A 20,899-nucleotide genomic window follows, 5' to 3' on the forward strand; every position below is an offset into this window, starting at 1 on the left:
CCAGATTCTTCCCTAGAGCTTGCCCCCCTGAACTGTAAGATAATAAACTTGTCTTGTGAAGCTACTAAGTTTGTAGCAGTTTGGAAGCTAATGCAGAGAGAAAAACTACTTGACTTCCACTCCTCTCATTTTCTTTTCTTTTGGTTGAAATATGCAAGTGGTGGAAAGTAAATTTGATCTTGCAGAGAAGGATGGTGGAACAACAAGTTAGGAGGAAACTAGATCCCTGAGTGACCTCGTGGCACAGAGCTACCACCTCTGGATTAAGTAAGAGAAAATATGCTTCTGTCTTATTTTTACCATGGCATGATGTGTTTCTTTGTACCAGCCTATGCTCTAACATTTGCATATCATTGTTCTACACTGGCTATTATCTGTCAGGATTCTTAGTTGCAAGCAGTAGGGACTGACTCTGGCTGCTTAAGTAGAGAAAACACTTATTAAAAAGATACTGGATAAATCAAAGAGAAAATATCTGTGAGGGTCAAGCCTAGAGGTTACACATCCAAGAACACCAAGAACACCAGGGACCTCACAGCTTATATCACAAATGTCATGACCAACACAAGACCCTGGTGCTAGCTCTGCCGCTGTTGTGTTTCCTGGAATATGAACAGGTCTACTGCTGCCAGTGTTCACTAAGATGAATTCTCTCAGTCTTTGTGTCTCTATTCATAAGTTTCCCATTCAAAGTCTGGGGTGGTGCATTTACTTGTCAGAGCCAAGGTCATGTGCCTATAATATAGCTGCAAGAGAGCCTGGGAAAATTGGTTTCCAGCACTTGCAGTTCTGTTCTGGGAACACAGTTCGTCTCAGAGCTGGGGGTGCTTTTCTAAGCAGGAAACAAAGATGCTGGCTGCCCGGATAGAATAACAAAAGTCCACTCCACCAGTAAAAGGAATGTAAGGGCAACAGTAAATTGGATTCCATTATTGGTAATCCAAATTAGCACTTAAAGATACAACCTTTCCAGTAGGCAGTAATGGGTCTGTTTAGCTCCCACAAACTGAAGAGCTAATGTGGAATTTTAATTTTTCTATTGGTTTTATTGGGTTACAAATGAAGAGGGTATTCTGAAGAGGGAAAATGAGAGAGCAGAAACATCTGGGACTTGGCAACCAAACGAAGCACTAAGCAGAGGTGGATTCAGTAGTGGAATGTATGGAAACAAGTAGATGGAACCCAGGAGCTGTCCTGGGTATGCTGTTTAAAGCCATTCCCCAGAAAATGAACAGTGGGGCAATTTGTTATTGATTTGCATGATGCATTGGAATGTTACACTAATCAGGCAATCTAATTGAGTGAACATCTGCAGCTGCTTTATCATTATTCTCAAATGGGCATTATCTCTTTGTGTGCCTGGGAAGCCAAAGTGTCTGTTTGCTTTTCTAATAGAAGCTCACTGTGGGTTTTATATTTCGACTGATTTTAATTGCACTGGAACACAAGTGATCAGCTTTAAAGGTCAGATACAGTTAAAAAAAATTTTTTTTTTTCCTTTTTCTGAGCTACTTAGACAGGGTTGGAAAGTTGATGTCTCCAGGCTGAGCAGTGAAGTGAAGAAGTGAGAGGTCCTCCTGATGGGTTGAGTGAAAGACTTCAGTATTGTGTTGAAATAAAGCATCCAGACAGAGTTCCGTGCTGAGCGGTGGTGTTGAAGGAGGAGGCAGAGCAGAAAAACTGTGTGCGGCCAGTGTTTCTAAGAGTATAGAAACCTTTACAGGCTTACCATAAACTTGATTTTGAGCAAAAGTATTTACCTTCATAGGCCCATCATTAGCCCCTCGTTTTCCCTTTTGAGTTTATTACCTGGATATAATTTGTGTCCAAGCCTAAACCCTAATTATTTTCAATAATTGTTTTCTGGATGCTGTTGCCAGAGTGTCTAATTCTTCAGCAAACAGAGAAGAAATAACAGTGAATGTGTGTGCTTTATTTCCTTTTTTAAGCTTATGAAGCAAACATCAAAAGAAAGATTAAAAAAGGGAAGCAAACACACGCACAGAAAATTAAAGGGAGGAAAACAGTAAAGATTTTGGAAATTCTGAAAATAAACACCAGGTGAAAAAAAGCCAGGTCGTAATTTACCTTTCCTTGGCTATGACTGTGTAAAACTCGGTGTGTTTATTTTCACAGCAAGTCATTTGTGCCAGAATCCATTACCTGCAAACGTGTTGACAATTTTTTTTGTTTTGTTTTGTCAATTGTTTCTATTGAGAATGAGAATAAAAAATGATGTGGCTGGTGGAAATGTGGGGTAAATGCCAAGAGGCTTCTAGGATCTTGGTTCCAAGAGCTTGGGTGAATTACTGTTGTGGGTGAGTCAGGCTGTGTGAATATATCACGTCTTCTTTCCTGAAAATGTTTCCTAACAATCATGTGGGCCTTCATTTTGAATGCTAAATCCAGTTCAGCATTTATTTGCAAAATATGTGGTCAGTAGTAATAAAAATAATGCCTGTATAAAAACCATGATTATATGCTGTTTTGGTGTATGAAAAGGTATTTTCCCCTTTATAAAATGATTTCCAGAATTCATTCATTCATAAGTACCTAGTGAGCTCTAACTATGGGGAAAGTAATATAGAGGACACCGAGGATATTATAAACAAACAAACAAACAAACCAGTTGCCATGGAATCATTTCCAACTCATGGTGACCCCATGTATGCAGAATAGAACTGCTCCATAGGATTTTCATGGCTGTGACCTTTTGGAAGCAGATCACCAGGCTTTTCTTTTGAGGCACCTCTGGGTGGGTTTGAACTGCCAACCTTTTGGTTAGTAGTCGAGCACTTAACTGTTTGTGCCACCCAGAGATCCAACTCCTCTCTCATGGTGCTTCCATGTAGTTGAAAGGAGAGAAACACTAAACCCCAGAATAATGGACAAAATAAATCCAGGAACGGATAACTGCTCAAAGGATGAGATGGCAATGTTTTATAATGGAGAACGGTGATGTAAAGGGAAGGAAGACCCTCTATAATGGAGATTTCTACTGACAGAAGACCAGAACCATGAGAAGGAAAGCAAAGCACAGGAGGATGGAGCAGGAGGAAGCTTTGCAGATGGACTTCAGCAAGTGCAAATGCACTGCCGAAGGCGTAAACTTGTCTGGAGTATAGTAAAGGAGACTGGAGGTAAAAGAAGCGGAGGTTAGAGGGAGAGGTCGGGAGCAGAGCACGTAGGTCCTTGTAGCACATAGTTTGGAGTCTGGATTTTTTTCCATGAACAATGGGAATCCATTAGAGAGGGTTTTCAGCAGGGAAGTAACACATTCTGATCTAGGTTTTGAAAATTAGCTTCTGGGAGGGGAATGGGAAGGTAGAGGGCAAGAGAGGAAGCAGAGAGCCTAGTTCAATGTCAATCTCAATAATTCTATTAACAGATGATGTTGGTTTGGACTAGGGTAATAGCCTTGGAGATGGAGGGGATGTGAGTGGATTGAGTATTTCAAAATTTCTGTAAGTATGTGTGTATGCGTACACATATATGTATATTTATGTATTAAAAAAAGTTGCCGTCAAATTGACGCCTACTCATGGCAACCCCATGTGTATACGTGCATGAAAATTTTTGTATGTTAATTTTATTGAAATTTTTGAGGATTTCACTTTACCTGGATCCATAATCAGTGCCCACAGAAGCACCGGTCAAGAAATCAAACGACGTACTGCATTGGGAAAATCTGCTGCAAAAAATCTCTTAAAAATGTCCAAAAGCAAAGATGTCACCTTAAGGACTAAGGTGCGCCTGACCCAAGCCATGATATTTTCAGTTGCCTCATATGCATGTGAAAGCTGGACAGTGACTAAGGAAGACCAAAGAAGAATTTCTGCCTTTGAATTATAGTGTTGGAGAAGAATATTGAATATACCATGGACTACCAGAAGAACGAACAAATCTCTCTTGGAAGAAGTACAGCCAGAATGCTCCGTAGAAGCAAGGATGGTGAGACTTCTTCTCACATACTTTGGACATATTATCAGGAAGGACCAGTCCCTGGAGAAGGTTCATTCTTGGTAAAGTAGAGGGTCAGTGAAAAAGAAGAAGACCCTCAACGAGAAGGATTGACAACGAGTAAGAAAGTAAACTTGAATGGGCTGCAACAATGGACTCAAGCATAGCAACAGTTATGAGGATGGCGAAGGACCAGGCAGTGTTTAGCTCTGTTGTACATGGGGTCGCTATGAGTTGGAATTGACTTGATGGCACCTGACAAAAACAACAATTTTTTTTAATATAAAATTAGAAATTGTAAGGCATTTATAGGCAGATAGGCATGTATGACATATATTAACATCTGCCTTCTGTTAAGGGTACTAGAAATAATCATAAAGATATCTAAATAAGCATAGCCTTAGTAGGCAATCATCAGGTGCCGTTTCCTGTATTCAGTGCTGTCTTGATATTAGGTCGTCTGATCCTCTGCAGGTAGGTGTCATTGTTATTCCCATTGTGCAGATGAGGAACTGATGGCTAGGAGAGGAAAATGATTTGCCTGATGGCATTTAGCCAGTCAGTGCATCGCTAGGATGTGCACCCAGGGCTGTCTGGCTTCAGGACCTGAGTGGTGCTGACACCATATATTGATACCATTTATGGGCATCTATGCATGCATTGGAGTCCCTGAGTGGCACAGACTGTTAATGTGCTCAGCTACTAACCAAAAGGTTGGTGGTTCGAGTCCACTCAGAAGAAAGGCCTCTGAAAAAAGGCCTGACCTTTCCAAAAAATACCAGTCATTGAAAACCCTTTGCAGCACAGTTCTACTCTGACACACATGGGGTTGCCATGAGTCGAAGTCAACTCTACAACAGCTGCTGTTTCACTGGATGCATGCATTCAAGTGACTTTAAAAATGTATGCCAGTTGAGTCGCCCTCTTGGAATGAACGACACAATCTTAGTTTTTTTGGAGATGTGTGTTCTGGACTAAGAGAACTATTTTGGATTTTGGGATATTACCAGTGTCCCAGTGTTCAGGTGTGAATGATCTCATCATAATTCAAACAAGTGCCTATGTAGTTCTGGGTAGGGACCACTGAAAATATGCTTTGGGAAACCATAGATTCTGTATATTAGCCTACTAAGCAATTGCCTAATGTAATCAGGACGCCATCTACAGAGACGAGAAGAATCTAAATAGTCAGATGGCTGCACTTTCCTTTCTTCTAAGAAGGAAGTTTTTTTTTTTCTTTCTGTTTCTTTCCCGTTTGAGCAATGTATAAGTCCTAAAATTGTGCTCAGCATTCCTTTTTTTTAGTTGGGGGGAGGGTTTGGGTTGGTCATATGTATCTTTTTTTATTTTAATCTTTTCTGTTTACCGTTCAGTTCTGTCAGGACTGATTGCCAGCCACAAAGCTCCCTGCTGGTAGAGGTAGGCTGAGTAAGCCTCAAGGTACACAGCAACTGCCACACGCCAAAGCTCCATGATAAGGAGGAATCCTCTGAGCTCCGCGGGAGCAGGGCTTTAATGAAGCCCCAGAGGAGCAGAGGTGGCTATCACTTCTCCTTCACTGCAGAGGGCTCATCAGCATCTCAGGAGTTGTTAGTATCGAAAAACCCACTGATGCAAATTATCCAGGTCCCTGCATTTAAAGAATCACAGTTTTTTGGAGCAGAAAGATAGCTTAGAGACTTTTCATCTGCTTTTCTCGTCTTGCTGTTAAGGAAACTGAGATACAGGGTAGACAAGTAAACTTTGAAAAGTTTAAACACTGTCAGAACTGGAGCTTAAGCCCATTTATGTGTGTTTTTTTCCTGGTAATAATTTTAATTACGATAACAAACACTAAAACTCACTGCCGTTGAGTCGATTCCAACTAATAACAACCCTGTAGGACAGAGTAGAACTGCCCACAGGGTTTCCAAGGCTGTAAATCTTTACGGAAGCGGACTGTCACATCTTTCTCCCATGGAGCAACTGGTGGGTTCGAACCGCCAACCTACTGGTTAGCAGCTCAGCGCTTAACCACTGCGCCACTAGGGCTCCTACAGTAAATGCTAGCTAATCTTTGGTGGCACAGTGGTTAAGCGCTCAGCTGCTAACCGAAAGGTTGGCAGCTCCAACCCATGAGCTGCTTCACGGGAGAAAGATGTGGCAGTCCGCTTCCATAAGATTTACAGCCTTGGAAACCCTGTGAGGCAGTTCTCCTTTGTCCTGTAGGATCATTGTTGAGTCAGAATTGACTTGATGGCAGTGGGTTAATGTTTACTGAGGAAACTTGGTGGCGAAATGGTTAAGCGCTTGGCTGCTAACCAAGCCTGCTAACCAAAGCCACTAACCAAAAGTTGGTGGTTCGAACCCATCCAGTGGCTTTGCAGTAGACAAGACCTAGTGATCTGCTTTTGTAAAGATTACAGCCTAGAAAACCCTATGTGACAGTTGTACTCTGTCACGTGGGGCTGCTATGAGTTGAAGCCCACTTGACGTCACGTAACAACAGCAACAACGTTTACTGAGCTCTATGCTTAGTACTTTTCCGTGTTAGGTTATTTAGCTTTTAAAATGACTGCCTGAGCATAGTTTCTTTTATTAACCCCCTGTTAAAACCAGTTGCTGTTGACTGGATTTCATCTCATGGGGATGCCATGTGTGTCAGAGTAGAACCATACTCAATAGGGTTTTCAATGGCTGATTTTTTTTTGGAAGTAGATTGCCAGGCCTTTCTTTTGAGGTGCCTCTGGGTGGGCCCAAACTTCCAACCTTTTGGTTAGCAGCCCAGTGACTGTTTGCACCACCCAGAGACTCCTAACACCATGTACAAATGAAAAAAAGAATATGAAATGTTAAGTAATTTACCCAAGATCAGAAGGACAGTAAATCACAGATCAAGGACTCAAATCCAGGTCTGTTATACCAAAGACTATACAAATCATCTAATTGCTATTCTGTTCCCCATTTGATTCTTAAATATATATATATATATATATATATATATATATAGTTGTTTTTGTTCTGTGCTGTCGAGTCAGTTCTGACTCATAGTACCCTATAGGACAGAGTAGAACTGCCCTGTTGAGTTTCCAAGGAGTGGCTAGTGGATTTGAAGGGTCGACCTTTTTTGGTTAGCAGCCCAGCTCTTAACCATTGCACCACCAAAGCTATATATATGTGTGTATATATATATATATGTATGTATATGTGTATACATATATATATATGTATGTATATGTATATACATATATGATTTTTTAAAAATATTCAGCAGGAGGTCTGTGATATAAGATCACAGAACATCATTTTTAAAACATGGCATAGGGATACATGGGTATGTCACTAACAGTTGTGAAGAGTGTTGCAAAAATTTGCTCCTAATAATATGAAAGTGTCTTAGGTTGCATCTCTTGGGAAGCGGACTTAGAGATCTGCAAGCAGGAAGTTGATTGGGGAATGCCCTCTGGATTGGACAGAGGAAGGACGTGAACTGTGATGCTGTTAGGTTAAAGGCCTCAGTCCATCCTAGGGGAGGTCTGAGGCTGGGATCTCCATTCTGAATTTCTCTGCCTTGAGGCAGTGGGCTGGGCCTTCATATACCCTACAAAGACCAGTAATTGTATGCAGGCTGTCCCTAAAGAGAGAGGTAAAACTTTGAATAAAGCTGAAGAGGTGACTCCCTTTAGCTAAGGGCAGTTACTGGAGAGGGATTCAGCTGAGAGTCATCAGCCACCTGTGTTCTCAGCAGCTGGGGTAATGAGTGCCACATTCTGAAGGGGAACTACGACAGTCCACCCCTTGTGTTGTTCACATCCACTTGCTTTGTGTAATAGGTTTTAGAAAAAGCTTTTCCAAGATTCTTGTTTGTCTCTCTTCCTGGAGAAACTTCCAAGGGGAAGGTTTATGGTAAGAAATACAGTCTCCAACTCTGTACCTGGTCTGAGACCACAGCTAATGCTTATTGTCCCCTTCTCTACTGCCCATTCTAGATTCCCCTTGGCTGGCATTGCCTTTCCTTTCTTTGCATTTTGATCTCCTGGCATAGGGAGCCTGAAGTGAAAGGGTGGAAACTATAGCTTAGAGTTTAATGATACTCTGGCTGTTTCCTCTGGTGGAAATGTTTCCTTTCTGGGAACAAGGACCGTTAAATGCTCAGAGTTTCAGAGACTGGAAGAAGAAATTTCCCGTGTGGTTCACTGGGAGTCATAATAAGTAAGGCCGCTTCTGCTTCTATCTATTGGTTCCTAAACCTACATATTCTACCTATTAAGGACATAGCACCATATAGTGGTCATAGATTTAGGGTATATACTATGTCCTGGAGGATGATACCCCATCCTTTTAGAGAATCATCTATAAGCCGTTAACCTCAGTCACGCCTTCTAGGTACCATTACAGTGGCTGAACAACCATATATCCATAGGCAAAAGAAGATGGACTCCCACCTCACACTATGTGCAAAAATTAATTCCAAATGGATCATAGACCTAGCTGTAAAAGCTGAAATTATAAAACTCTTAGAATAAAACATAGGTATAAATCTTGGATTAGGCAGTAATTTCAAAAGCACAAGTAACCAAAGGAAAAAGATATAAATTGAATTTCATCAGATTAAAAAAAGTTTGGCAAAGGACACCGTCAAGAAAGTGAAAAGACAATCCACAGAATGGGATAAAATATTTGGAAATTGTATACCTCCTAAGGACTTCCATCCAGAATATATGAAGAACTCTTACAATGCAATAATAAAAAGACAAATAACTGAATTGAGAAATGGGCAAAGGATTTGAATAGACATTTCTCTAAAGAAGATATACAAATGTCCAGTAAGCACATGGAAAGATGCTCAACATCTTTGGTCATTAGGAAATGCAAATCAAAACCACAGTGAAATACCACTTCACCCCCTTTGGGATGGCAATGATGACATAAATGGAAATCATCAAGTGTTGGCTAGGACTTGGAGAAACAGGAATCCTCATTCATTGCTAGTGGAATTGTAAAATGGTGCAGCCTCTGTGAAAACATTTTAAGAGTTCCTCAAAAAGTTAAACATAGAATTACCATATGAGCCAGCAATTCTGTGGCTAGGTATATACCTAAGAAACTTGAAAATATATGGTCACACAAAAATTTGTACACATATATTCATAGCTGTATTATGCACAATAGTCAAAAAGTGGAAACAACCAAAATGTCCGTCAGCTGACGAGTAGATAACAAAATGTGGTATATCCATACAAGGAAATGCTATTCAGCTGCAAAAGGGAATGAAGTTCTGATATGTGCTACAACGTGGATGAACCTTGAAAACATGCTAAATGAAAGAGGCCAGTACAAATGACCGCATATGGTATAACTCCATTTATATGAAATGCCCAGAATAGGGAAATAATGTGGAGAAAGAAAGTGGATGAATGGTTATGGGGGCATAGGGAAGGAAAGGAGAAAAGTGACTGCTTATGGTACAGGGTTTCTTTTTGGGGTTGATGACAATGTTCTGAAATTAGATAGTGATGATAGTGGTGTGACTCTGTGAATATACTAAAAACCACTGAATTTTTCACTTGAAAAGGGTGAATATTGTGGTTTGTGAATTATATCTCAATAAAGCTGTTATTTAAAAAAAAAAAAAAAGACCAGTAGATCACTTTCTCAGGCCGACAGCTTTTGGATAGTGTTGAATATGTTAAGACATAGCTCTTATGTGCCCACTGCTGCACCTCCTTTTCTTTAATTGGCTATATGATGGGCAATCTCATGTTAGAGGATAAACACTGTAAGCCCTTGGATAGTGGCTCTAGCTTAGACCCGTGGACCGGAAAGGCAAGCCCATACCTAGAATGTGTTTTAATTTCTGTTACGATGGCTAATTGCCACTCCTAGGGTGGAAGGGGCCTTATGCAATTAACTTGTTACTAAGTGGCTTTGTGGTTTCCTTGAGGGATAGTGCTATACTGGGGACTCAGTACTGGTCCCTTGATGGCAGATTAGAATAGGTTTGGTAAGTGGGGAGCCTGTGCTTTTGGACCCATGCTTAGCCTGCATCTGTGTTGCTCCTCCACGCGTACATCTCTTATACCAGCCCTGAGGTTGCAGATGACAGTCTGGCTGATATCAGCTGGCCAAAGTGTTCTGCCTCACTTGATTATTTAATACCTCTTCCATTGTAGAAGCTCTCTGGTGTGTATTAACTCGTGACACCAAGATCTTCACACTTTGTACCCATTGCTGTATGTGTGTCCACATGCCTGTTCCCCAGGTCGCCTTGTCCCTGATCCTTGTAGGTTCTTGTCCAGCTAACCAAGCTATTTGGCATTGTCAGTGAATCCACAAAATGAGCCCTAGTGGTGCAGTGTTAAGTGGTCGCCTGCTAACTGAAAGGTCAGTGATTTGAACACACCAACCACTCTGCAGGAGAAAGATGTGGTAGTCTGCTTCCGTAAAGGTTACGGCCTTGGAAACCCTATGGGACAGTTCTCTTCTGTCATATAGGGTCACTATGAGTCAGAAACGACTCTACAGCAATGGGTTTGGTTTTTTGGTTTTATGAATCCAAATATATTTTTACTTTAGGCCACTTCTCTTGTGACAGAAAAATGAATTGTCTGCCCATTTTGAGTATTTCCTTTCGTTGCCATCTTTTAGTGCCACCTCTGATTGAGGTTTGGTGCAGCAGTTGTTTTTGACTTGAATCCACATACAGAACTAGGTGGTCTGGTCCTGCTCATGCCTGATCCCACATATGTTGTTGTTGTTACTAGTTGCCATCAGGTCGACCCCCAACTGATGGCAGCCCATTCAGAAAGAAACTAAACACCACCTAGTTTTGTGCCATCCCCCTAATCAGTTGGGGATTGAACATTGTGATCCATAGGGTGTCCTTTGGCTGATTTTTCAGGTTGCCAGGATTTTCTTCCTAGTCCATTTTAGTCTGAAAGCTCTGCTGAAACCTGTTCAGTATCATAGCAACACACAAGCCTCCACTGGTGGACGTGTGGTGGCTGCACATGACTTGCATTGACTGGAAATCAAACCCGGGTCTCCAACATGGAAGGATGAGAATTCTTCTACTGAACTGCCACTGCCTCCTATCCCAAATATATCACTTGCATATTATGATGGGTTTCTGCTGGGCATGCCTGACCTTATGACTTGGTGAGTCTGACAGAAACCAGTTTGTGATGGGGACTTCTGTCCTAACGGTCAGATAATATTCCAGGGTCAGGCACTCTTTCTCTCCCCGGGCTCAGTAACACTCCAGCAGCTGTTTTTCAGAACGATGTGTAATTCCCTACTGCAGATGGCATGTCTTTTTGCTCCAGAGCCCGGAGGAGTTATGCTATGATTCTCTTATCGGGGCTTGCCAGAAACTCTATAGTGCATTTGCCCGCCTCTGATACCTCTGAAACCATGCTGTCTGCCAGGTCATAGAGCTCAAGGAGAAGAGCCACTTGCACTAAAGCCCTGATCTGCTTCAGAGTCTCTTGCTCTGGCCCCACTGAACACTGGCAGTTTATGTGTCACCTATACATGGGTCAGAGAATTATTCAGAAAGAGGCTAACCTGGTAATCTTGGAGGTGGGAGGTTTGCTATGCAATGCTTTATCCTTTACTTTGTGGAAATGTTGTAGCGTGCACCGTAGAACTGGACTCTAAAAGCTAAAATACTTCAACTATGAGACAAATCCCTGATTCTGCGTAGGGTTTTCCATTTACCTTCTGGAGCATATGTATTTTATCAAGGCCTCTGATATGCTTGTCACGTCTTGCTCATTTGGTTGTGTTAACATGATGTTATTGGTATATTGGCCCAGTGTGATGTTTTGCAAAATGTTCACATTGTATAGGTCCCTTGAAACTATATATGTCAGTGGGTGGAACAGTACCATGTACCTGGACAAGACCATAAATGTATATTGCTGTTTATTCTGAGTTAATGCCCTAGAAAACTAGAGAAAGCTCAGCACTTTATATTCTGAAGTCTACATAATTTTAATGTCAGTAGCTGATACTGTATATAAATAGGAAATGACCAATATACATTTGATCTTTAAAATATATGTAAAAATTGTAAATAAAACCTTAACAATTGGAATTCAGAAATATATTAGCAGGATAACAACTCTGACCAGGGACATTTTATTCTGGGAATGTAAGAAGATTTCAGTATGTCATCAAGCAAAAAATTAGTTTGGAAAAACCGTATGACCATATCAAATACATACTGAAAAGACATAAGTTCAGTTGCCATTCCTCGTTTAATACATAGGTAAAATAGAAATATAAATTATTTAGATATGATAAAGGCATTTACCAAAAACTGCCAAACCCCACATGTAATTAATCTAAATGGCCAACCTCTAAGATTAAAATCAAGAACTAGACAAGGATGCTTTTGATCACCATTATTTCAAAAAACAAACTATAAAACCCCTATAACCAAATCTAGATGATATAGGCATAAGAATAGACACATAGATTGGTAGACTAGCATAGAGAGTCCAGAATTAGATCCTAGGATGTATGAGAATTTAATATTTACCAAAGATAGCGTTTCAATTTAGTGGCAAATGGATGATTTATTTACTAAATAATGCTGGCAAAAATTTCTGTTCAACTGGAGTAAAATAAAGGTGGGGCCTTCCCTTGCATTATGTTGAAAATAAATTGTGTGTGGATTAAAGACTTAGGTATGAACAAAATAAAAATCTAAGAAGAATATTTCGGAGGCTGCAAGATTAAATTCATAGTGGGAAAAATCTTAAGACCGGCAACCCAGAAAATTTATAGAAGATAATAGTCTTATTTTACTATGTAAAACTTAAAAACTATTACCTACAGAACATTTGGATTGAAGTAAAATTGCAAAGTAGATGACAGGTAAAGGATAACTATCCATAATATAAAAAGAATTCTTACAAATTGACCATAGTGAATTATATTTTATATAAACAGCTCAATAAATAAATGAGGCCAGCAAATGTATGCTTCAGTGTATATTTAAGGTACTTAAATTCGTGGTACTCACTGCAGAAAGTGAGAAAGTGATGATCTTTGCTTGCCAGATAGAAATATGAATAGTTTTATCATTTTAGTAAAGCAATCTGATAGTATCTATTAAAATTTTAAAGATTACGTATTGCATGTTTTTTTTCAAGCAGCATTCTCATCTCTGGGAATCTGTCTTATATAAATGAAAGCACTAGTGTCTGTGTGTGAATGTGTACATCTCTGTGTGTCTCGTGTTACGTGATGGAGGGCTATCAAAATATTGGAAATGGGTGAATGCATCTTGATTTTTCCATTCATGGTATATTATATAATTATTAAAAGTGATATTTTAGAGCTATGTAAGTTGGCTTGGAGAAATTTTTATTCGGTGTTATTAGTAAGACAAGCAAGTTACAAAAAAAAAACAATGTATGTAGAATTTTATAAATCAATGTCAAAAACTCTATGTAGGTGTAAGTTTGTGCATGTGGCGCAATGGTTAAGCACTTGACTGGTTACCAGAGGTTGGCGGTTCCAATCCACTTAGCCACTCTGCGAGAGAAAAACCTGGCAAACTGCTCCCATAAAAATTGTTGTTGTTGTTGTTGTTAGGTGCCATCGAGTCCGTCCAACTCATAGCGACCTTTGTACAACAGAAAGAAACACTACCTGGTCCTGCACCATCCTCACAGTCATTGCTATGTTTGAGCGCATTGTTGGAGCCACTGTGTCAGTCCATCTTGTTGAGGGTCTTCCTCTTTTTCGCTGACCCTCTGTTTTACCCAGCATGATGTCCTTCTCCAACAGTTGGTCCCCCTGTTAACATGTCCAAAGTATGTGAGAAGAAGTCTCCCCATCCTTGCTTCTACAGAGCATTCTGGCTGTACTTCTTCCAAGACAGATTTCTTTGTTTTTCTGGCAGTCCATGGTATATTCAGTAGTTTTTGCCAACACGATAATTCAAAGGTATCAATTCTTCTTAGGTCTTCCTTATTCATTGCCCGGCTTTCACATGCATATGAGGCGATTGGAAACACTATGGCTTGGGTTAGGTGAACCTTAGTCCTTAAAGTGACATCTTTGCTTTTTAACACCTTAAAGAGGTCTCTTGCAGCAGATTTTCCCAATGCAATACATCAGGGGATGTCTTGACTGCTGCTTCCATGGGTGTTGATTGTGTATCCAACTAAACTGAAATCCTTGACAACTTCAATCTTTTCTCTGTTTATCACGATGTTGTTTTTCGGCCCAGTTGTGAGGATATTTGTTTTCTTTATGTTGAGTTGTAATCCATACTGAAGGCTGTGGTCTTTGATCTTCATCAGTAAGTGCTTCAAGTCTTCTCCACTTTCAGCAAGCAAGGTTGTGTCGTCTACATATCACAGGTTGTCAGTGAGACTTCCTCCAGTCCTGATGCTGTGTTCTTCTTCACGTAGTCTAGCTTCTTGGATTATTTGCTCAGCACATAGATGGAATAAGTATGGTGAAAGGACACAACCCTGACACGTACCTTTCCTTACTTTAAACCATGCAGTACCCCCTTGTTCTGTTCAAACGACTACCTTTTGGTCTAAGTGCAAGTCCCTCATGAGCACAAGTAAGTGTTCTCGAATTCCCATTCTTTGCAGTACTATCCATAACTTGTTATTAGCCACACAGTCGAATTCCTTTGCATAGTCAGTAAAACACAGGTAAACATCTTTCTGGTATTCTGTGCTTTCAGCTAGGATCCATCTGACTCCTTGTTCCATGTTCTCTTCTGAATCCAGATTGAATTTCTGGCAGTTCCCTGTTAATGTACTGTTGTAACCACTTTGGAATAATCTTTAGCAAAAGTTTATTTTTGCGTGATATTAATGATATTGTTCAATAATTTCTGCATTCTGTTGGACCTCCTTTCTTTGGAATGGTTACAAATGTGGATCTCTTCCGGTCGGTTGGCCAGGTAGCTGTCATCCAAATTTCGTGGCACAGATGAGTGAGTGCTTTCAGCACTGTGTCCATTTGTTGAAACATCTCATTTGGTATTCCGTCAGTTCCTGGAGACTTGTTTTTTGCGAGTGCCTTCAGTGCACTTTGGACCTCTTCCTTCAGTACCATTGCTTCTTCATCATATGCTAGCTCCTGAAATGGTTGACTGTCAACCAGTTCTTTTTGGTGCACTGACTCTGTGTATTCTTTCCATCTTCTTTTGATGTTTCCCGTGTCGTTTAATATTTTCCTTGTAGAATCCTTCAGTACTGCAACTCGAGGCTTCATTTTTTTCTTCAGTTCTTTCAGCTTGAGAAAAGCCGAGTGTGTTCTTCCCTTTGATTTTCTGCCTCCAGGTCTTTGCACATTTCATTATAATACTTTACTTTGTCTTCTTGAGCTGCCGTTTGAAATATTCTGTTCAGCTTTTACTTCATCGTTTCTTCTGTTCACTTTAGCTACTCTATATTCAGGAGCATGTTTCAGAGTCTCTTCTGACATCCATTTTGGTCTTTCTTTCTTTCTTGTCTTTTTAATGACCCCTTGATTTCTTCAAGTATGATGTCCTTGATGTCATTCCACAACCTGTCTGGTTTTCGGTCATTAGTGTTCAGTGCATCAAATCTATTCTTGAAATGGTCTCTAAGTTCAGGTGGGATATACTCATGGTGGTACTTTGACTCTCGTGGACTTGTTCTAATTTTCTTCAGTTTCAGCTTGAACTTGCATATGAACAATTGATGGTCTGTTCCATAGTACGCCCTTGGCCTTGTTCTAACTAATGATATTGAGCTGTTCCATCGTCTCTTTCCACAGATGTAGTCAATTTGATTCCTATGTATTCCTTCTGGTGAGGTCCATGTGTATATTCACCATTTATGTTGTTGAAAAAAGATATTCACAATGAAGAAGTTTTTGGTCTTGCAAAATTCTATCACGCGACCTCTGGAGTCCTTTCTATCACCAAGGCCATATTTTCCAACTACCAGTCCTTTATTGTTTCCAACATTTGCATTACAATCACCAGTAATTATCAGTACATCTTGATTGCATGTTTAATCAATTTCAGACTGTAGAATTTGGTAAAAATCTTCAATTTCTTCATCTTTGACATTAGTGGTGGTTGCGTAAATTTGAATAATAGTCATTAACCAGTCTTCCTTGTAGGCTTATGGATATTAGCCTATCACTGACAGCATCGTACTTCAGGATAGATCTTGAAATGTTCTTATTGACAATGAATGCGATGCCATTCCTCTTCAATTTGTCATTCCTGGCATAGTAGACCGTATTATTGTCCTATGCAAAATGGCCACTACCAGTCCATTTCAGCTCACTTATGCCTAGGATATTGATGTTTATAAGTCCATTTCATTTTTGACAACTTCCAATTTTCTTAGATTCATACTTTGTATGTTCAACATTCTGATTATTAATGGATGTTTGCAGCTGTTTCTTCTCATATTGAGTTGTGCCACATCAGTAAATGAAGGTCCCGAAAGCTTGACTCCATCCATGTCATTAAATAAGTTGACTCTACTTTGAGGAGTATTTTGAGTGCCTTCCAACCTGAGGGGCTCATCTTCTGGCACTATATCAGACAATGTTCCACTGCTATTCATAAAGTTTTCACTAGCCAGTTTTTTCAGAAGTAGACTGCCAGGTCCTTCTTCCTAGTCTGTCTTAGTTTGGCAGCTCAGCTGAAACCTGTCCACCATGGTTGACCCTGCTGGTATTTGAAATACCAGTGGCAAAGCTTCCAATAGCACAGCAACATGCAAGCCACTACAGTACAACAAATTGACAGAAATGTGTCTATCTATCCCATATAAATTACAGCCTAGAAAATCCTATGAGTCAGTTCTGTTCTGTCACATGGGGTCACTATGAGTCAAAATCAACTGTATGGCACCTAACAACAACAATAACATGTATTGTTATGGACCGAATTGTATCCCCTCAAAAAAAATATGTGTTGTAAATCCTAGCCCCTATACCTGTGGATGTAATCCCATTTGGGATAAATTTTTTTTGTTATGTTAATGAGGCCATATCAGTGTTGAGTGTGTTTTAAGCCAGTTACTAAAGAGCAGATTAAGCACAGAAACAAGCAGGCAGGAGTGGGGAAAGATAGATGCCACATGAAGATCTCCAAAAAACACTGAGAAGAAAGTTACAGAAGCTGAGACAAAGATTTTCCCCCAGAGTGGAGAGAGAGAGCCTTCCCCTATGGCTGGTGCCCTGAATTTGAACTTCTAGCCCCCTAAACTGTGAGAAAATAAATTTCTGTTTGTTAAAGCCACCCACTTGTGGTATTTCTGTTACAGCAGCACTAAGAAACTAAGATATATGTTTAAATTCAATTGAAATATGGAAATTGTGGAAGAACACATCCCTATTAACTAGTTAGCCTGGCAGAAGTGGGATGGGAGTGGCAGGATGATGTGTGTTGAGGGGGTAAGAAGTAAAGTGAGGAAAATAAGTAGAAAAAGAAAAAAAAATACTTTTATTAAATCAACTTCATAAGGAGAAAGTTAAATAAAATGAAATAAAACAACATAAATAGAAAATTTAATATTAGATGCTTGTGAACGTGGATATTTCTTGACTAATTGCTTAAAGTATCAAGAAATGAAACCAAGAACAACCTTAAAAATTACCAATATATAGTATAGTGGTGCTTATGAGCAGCGTGGTCCCATCTCAAATCGGCCTAGTGACAGTGCATAAAGTGCAGGCTAACATAATCAAGATAGCTCTGTCGATGTTGTGATCTAAATGTCCCCTTTCTGTTTTTAAATTCATAAGTTTTTATAATCGCACATCACAAAACAAAACAAAAAAACTAATTATTTACTTTATATCACTGAGTATCTTGGTGTCCCTAAGAAAAAGAGTTTTATGTTTAAAGATTAACCATTCCGTATTTATTGTCAGAAAAAAAAAAAAGGCAGAGAACTTGTCCTTGAAGTACAGTTTAAATAAAAGACCTTTCTTCTGGCACTCATGAATTCATAGTGTAAACTGATGCAGCTACTAGAACTGTGAATGTATAAATAAACTAATTAGAGCGATGCCTGTGAACAGGCAGGTGGAGTTTTACTGATACTTCAGACAGGTAGGGCGATGGGATGTGAATCTGGTTAAACTGACACCAAGTGGACTTAGAATTATTAAAGTATTAAGGGGCTGGGAGGGGAGTTGTAAAGGGATAGTTTTCACAGACCTAAGGGTTGAGAATGTGAGTGGTGAAGTAGCATAAATTCTTTCAGGAGATCATCTTGACAGGATTGAGTGACCTTAGTTGGCATCCCATCATAGATTAGAAAAATTTTTAGGAAAGCTTTCTATCTAGAAAATTTTAAAGGCAGAGAACTGACATTCTAATTTTTGTTTGGTGTACTAGACACTAATTGGTGTCAGTAACCAGTGGGGTATTTTAAGAGGCAGCCCTGGAGGGCAAAATCCCTAATAACCATATTGTGGAGTTTTTGTTATATTTATGTTTTAGAATGATGTAATTTTTTTTTTAAGGGTGCTTGTGCCTTTTCTCAAAATTGTTTCAGAAGATTTTTCCCATGAGTTGTGAAACATCATTATGCCAGAGAATTACCTAAGATATAAGTTTAAAATGTAATTCCTTAGCCTCACACTGCCATTCTCATTCCAGGGGTGTGGAGGCTCTAGAGATGGTATTTTAAATAAGCTCCCCATGAGATGCTGATGGAGATGGTTCAAGCAGTATCCTTCTTCAAGTCTTTATTACACATATACAGTCGTTATTTTAGAGTAGAAAATTGTGTATATTCAGTACTCTAAGCTTTAAAAAGTTTGTTACATACTTATATATAGTAGTTCTTAGCCAAGGAGCCCTGGTGGCACAGTGGTTAAAGCACTCGGCTGCGAACTGAAGGGTCAATGGTTTGAACCCACTGGCTGTTCTGTGGGAGAAAGATGTGGCAGTCTGCTTCCATAAAGATTTACAGCCTTGGAAGCCCTGTGGGGCACTGTCCTATAGAGTCACTGTGAGTCAGGATGGACTCAACAGCAGTGAGTTTTTGTTTGGCTCATAGCCAAAATGAAGACACCTGTACACCATTTAGGAGTCCCTGGGTGGTGCAAACAGTTAATGCACTCAGCTGTTAAATGACAGGGTGGAGATGCGAGGTCTCCCAAAGGCTCCTTGGAAGAAAGGTATGGCGATCTACTTCTGAAAAATCAGCTATTGAAAATCCTATGGAGCACATTCTTCTCTGGCGCACATGGGGTTGCCATGAGTAAAGGTCAACTTGACAGCAACTGACACTGGTTTATACATCACTGAAGTAACTTGCAGTATGCTTAGAACTATATTTATAAGTATTGCATTAGAAACAAAATGTCTGCAACTGGAAAGATTAGATAGGAACCTTAAGGGGCAGTGAGTTTATATTAATGGGGGAGGAACAGCTCAGAGAAGGAGGATGAGAATGGTTGTACAACTTGAAGAATGTAATCAGTGTCACTGAATTGTACATTTAGAAACTGTTGAATTGATGTATGTTTTGCTGTGTATATGCTTAACAACAAAATAATGATAATAAAAAATCTGACACGCGCATAGTGAAGAGTTCAACAATAAGATCTGGAAATGGATAAAGGCTTAGTTAAACTTCAAAGTTTCTCAAAGTCCGGCACTATTATAGTCTTGAGCCTGTTCGTTGTATACCATTATATCATAAGTTTGTGAGCTTCTATCATAATTTATTGAGAATAAATTCTAATAATGCCTTTCCCCTTTCAATGCCAGCCTGACCTTCCATGTCAGTTCCCCCAATTTATTTTGTGCCTTGTGGTCTGTGATCAATATAAAAAAAATCAGTTTGTGTTCTCGCTGACTGTTATATTCCTCAAGTTTCTGATTAATTTAGACTCAATGACTCTACACACTCCTCCATTGCAAATTGAAAGTTTAACTTGAGCTTGTCAGTCAAATATGATTAAAAGCCATATAGGAAGAAGTAATGATTTTCTTGTATGTTCTTTTATTAGTCTTCGTATTGGACCTTCTTTTTCACTGGAAAACTCTTAATTCAAAGATTTGGTTAGGTGGTTCCCAAATTACTACTCAATCCAGTTTAATCTCTTATATTGTCTCAGTTCTTTTGCCTGGGTAAAGGAAGTGCCTTGGCATTTTTGTGATCTTCTCAGAGGAAAAATAGGGTTGTGAAGACTTCGTTAAATAAACCATCATCCACTTACATGTTTAATTATATATGCACGTTTGTGCAGTTGCTATGGTGAAAAGTGCCCCTTAGGTTTCTTTTTATATTTTTGTACAAATTAATGTCTGTATATAAAATGTAAATGTTAAGAATATCCTCTGAGTAAAATTGGGAAACAGTATTGAAGATTTGATCGGTAGTATTCCTGTGGGCTTTTACTAGATTAGATAGATAAATAGCTGCCATCTGGTCAACCTCAACTCATGGTGACTTTGTGTACACCACAACAAAATGTTGCCCAATCCTGTACCATCCTCACTTTCGCTGGCATGTTTACGTCCATTGTTGCAACTGTTGTAGCAATCCATCTCACCAATGATCTCCTTCACCTTTGCTGGCTGGGCCTCTACTTCACCAAACACGGTGCCTTCTCCAGCTATTGACTCCTCCTGAAGATGTGTCCAAAGCAAGCGAGTCAGACAGTTCTGTTATGATCCATAAGGTTTTCATTGGCTAATTTTCGGAAGCAGATCGCCAGACTTTTCTTCCTGTCTGCCTTTGTCTGGAAGCTCCAGTAAAACCTGCCTACCATGGGTGACCTTGCTGGTATTTGAAATACTAGTAGCATAGCTTTTCAGCGTCACAGCAGCACACAAGCCACCACCATACAATAATATTTAAGCTTACTCATGTTAATTAGTATTTCATATGAATGGATATTTTCATTGTTCTCCTCCATTTTGATGTCAGTGTATTTTCTCACACCCATTCAGCACTATCTTTTAGAAAAC

Source organism: Trichechus manatus, unplaced genomic scaffold, assembly GCF_000243295.1.
Source record: "Trichechus manatus latirostris isolate Lorelei unplaced genomic scaffold, TriManLat1.0 scaffold00020, whole genome shotgun sequence".
In the NCBI taxonomy this organism is placed as follows: Eukaryota; Metazoa; Chordata; class Mammalia; order Sirenia; family Trichechidae; genus Trichechus; species Trichechus manatus.